The sequence below is a fragment of the Balaenoptera ricei genome, chromosome 6, assembly GCF_028023285.1.
Source record: "Balaenoptera ricei isolate mBalRic1 chromosome 6, mBalRic1.hap2, whole genome shotgun sequence".
NCBI lineage: Eukaryota > Metazoa > Chordata > Mammalia > Artiodactyla > Balaenopteridae > Balaenoptera > Balaenoptera ricei.
The window spans coordinates 82352607-82355706 of record NC_082644.1 but is presented as its reverse complement, the minus strand read 5'-3'; positions in this window follow the sequence as shown (position 1 = coordinate 82355706).

The window sequence follows — 3100 nt, the reverse complement described above, 5'->3', positions numbered from 1 at the left end:
AGCTGAACTCTTTGGGGGCACAGAGGCATCTGACTGAAGTTCTTCAAGTAGTGGGTAGTTGTCCTAAGGAAGACTCTGCTCTGCTCGATGCCTGGTGGTCGGGGGGGGGGGGGAGGGTGGTCTCACGCCATCCCTCCTGGTGGTTCCTGATGGGGTCGCTTCCTCCATGTGCTGCTGTCCACAGGTGGAAGGGCACATGCTCGCCCTGATGGTTTCCTTTAATTCCCACCACTAACTCATTCTCCTGCTACTTCCCAGCCTCCTGGAAGAACAAAAATAGCGAACTCAGCTCATTCTTTCTGCCACATGACACAAGACATGGCCAGGGTACCACCTATGGTAGCTTCTTTTAGAAGAGGCTGTGGAGGCATCTAGTAAAGATTGAGAAATGGCCAGCTACTACCTAAGTCTGGGGAGAAATGCTGGGCCACTAGAAACCATTTGGGCATCAGTTTGGACTCCACCTAAAGAGTCCAAAAATTTACTGCCTAAATTCTCAAAACCCAAACACCTCACAAGTACCTTTTAGTGTGGGTACGTTTATTTGCTGCACCCGAGTCTAATTAAGCATGACTTTTATGTGAGTTTAAGTCTTCTGCCAAAATAACAGAAAACTTGTTAGTCCCAAATATTTTCATCAAACTACAGTGTCAGGTTAACGGGGGAGGCTCCCTGCCTCAGGCAGTGAGATGCCAGGGTCAGGCGTGGGGAATTCTACGAGCCCATCGTGGATCTTTGCCTCATGTACACAGTGAGTACACACATTGCAAGAACTCAAAAGACAATCTGTGACTGATTCAAGGAGTTTTCAAGAGATGCTGTGATGCCAAAGTCTCCAAAGCCAGTTAATTCATGTGAAACTAAGGGGTGAAAGGCAGTAAGGTATAAGCATCTGGAACACTCCCTTCCCAATTTTCTTCTAATCTGCCACGCTGGGCACAGAATTCCAACTGCAAGTCCAGGGCCTTGGGGTTTAGGCTGACTTGTCTTCCCTGGGAGATTAGAGAGTTTGGGAAAATCACTGTTCTCCTCTGATGCTTTGTGCCCTTTAGTGTAAATTCAGTATTCTAGCATCCAGCCTGCCTAGGCCTGCTGTGAGATCAGACAGAACAACTTTTGTGAAAGCACTGTGCTCATGGCTTTCCTCTGGACTAAAGGCAGCCCTGTGGGAATTCTCCTTCCCTGTAGGCCAAATACCTAAGATCCCAGCTGAGAACTTCCTTCCCTGGGGAAGGAGCCCAGCTCCGCTGCTACTTCCTATCTGGGACCAAAAAATTCTGTCACTTGCTGCCAAAAACCCGAACTAAAACTAAAAGAACTAAAATAAAATGTTAACAGCAGCTTGTAACGAAAGTTAGTTCCTACCACTAGAACAGCATTGGTGTTAAAATGTTCCAACACGAGAGGCTTTCTGATGTGCTTGGGTTGTCAAAAATAAAGTATTTCCATTGTCAGTTCTGAATGGAAGCTTGAACTGAAAGGCAAATAAATGCAATTAGTTAAAAGCAAAAAAACCCAAAAAACAAAAGAACAAAAAACAAAAGAAAAAAACAAAAAACAGGGATGGTGGTGAGCCACTGCTTCTGCTGCGGATGCCCCAGTGGGAAACTGAGGGGTGGCAGGACCCAGAGCTCGTTGCTGATGCCACCCTACAGGTTGCCCAGGAGCTGGTAGCTACAGAAATGTACATCCAAGAGTGTCAAAAGAATTTCTTTTGGTACCCACATCTCTATAATTTTGTAACTGCTTACTTAATGCTGGGCAAGGAATTCCAGTACAAATCTCCTTACAACTGCCAAAAGTATCAGTTGACAAATCCCTTGAGTTATATGATGCCAGTGCAAGAACGTCCAACTGAGGATACAGAAACTGGCCATATGGACGGCTGAGAGCATCACGGATGGTCTAGCTGCTCACAGTCTTGCTCGGGGACTGCACCTCCGTCCAGAAATTGGGACATCAATTTCTCCTGCTCTTGGCTGTAGGGTCCCAGGATTTCGTGGCTACGAGAGGGCCTGAAACTGAGTTTCTGGATATCCCATGGCTGCGGAACTCCAACCACTTGCAGGTGTTACAGGGCTGCGGTTCAAGCTTCCACACACACCATTCCAGGGTAAGACCGGTCTTCTGCAGCTCACTGGCCAAGAAGCCAGTAAGTAGTGACCCACGAGTGAGGTGTGTATCTGCAAAAACTTGAAGAGGTTAGCATCTAATCACTGTACATTCGACCTGCCAGTCTTGGAAGGTCTTCCATCAGGGATTCTTTTTACTTCTTGGTAGTTCTACGTAAGTCAACCTTCCGGTCCTACACACCATTCTCTTCTTTCATTGGAACTAAGTTTTCCCTGGTTCAGGGTGATTCTGTCTTTGTCGTTCTTCAGACTCTGCAAGACCATACTTGGAGTAAAAGCTATGGCAGACCAAGTTATAATTAAAACAGCGACAACATCTAGACTGCTGTGCACATCAATCCAGGCCTGAGACTGATATCAGAGACATAAAAATCTAATCAGATAAAACCTCAGCAGTGAGAGGAAACAGATGCCCATTTATTTTAAAAAGCTAGGTTTATTCATGCACTCGCCTCGATTTTTAATCCAGTGCAACGGCCAGTGTTTTGGATCTCTCTAAAGAGAAAACTGAAGGGCATCACAGACTTGACCCACCAGGCACCAAACAAAAATTCCAACTCCTTGAGGCAGGCACTTCCCTTCTTCTGCAAGTGTCAACACAGTATGCCAAGTGTCATATTCTTTGTGTCAAAATGATTTTTCTTTTACTCCAATTCTCTATTACTTTATAAGAAATGTTAATAAGGATAAACAGAAATTAATTAAGCGAATACTTCAAGAACGTTATCATCTGATGCAGCAGCACTCATAGCACTCACGTTTGAAGTGCTGCTTCCATGATGAACGCTGCTGAACTCTTAGCACTTAAAGACTCAATACCTCTCACAGCTGATCACTGAGACACTCCAGACCACCGTGGGGCTCCCAACGCCCAGCCTTCCTTCTAGCCAGTGGATGCATGTCAGGTTTTTGAGTCCCAAAACTTTAGAATTCTTTAAGTGCCTTCTTATGCTGAAGCTTCACAAAGC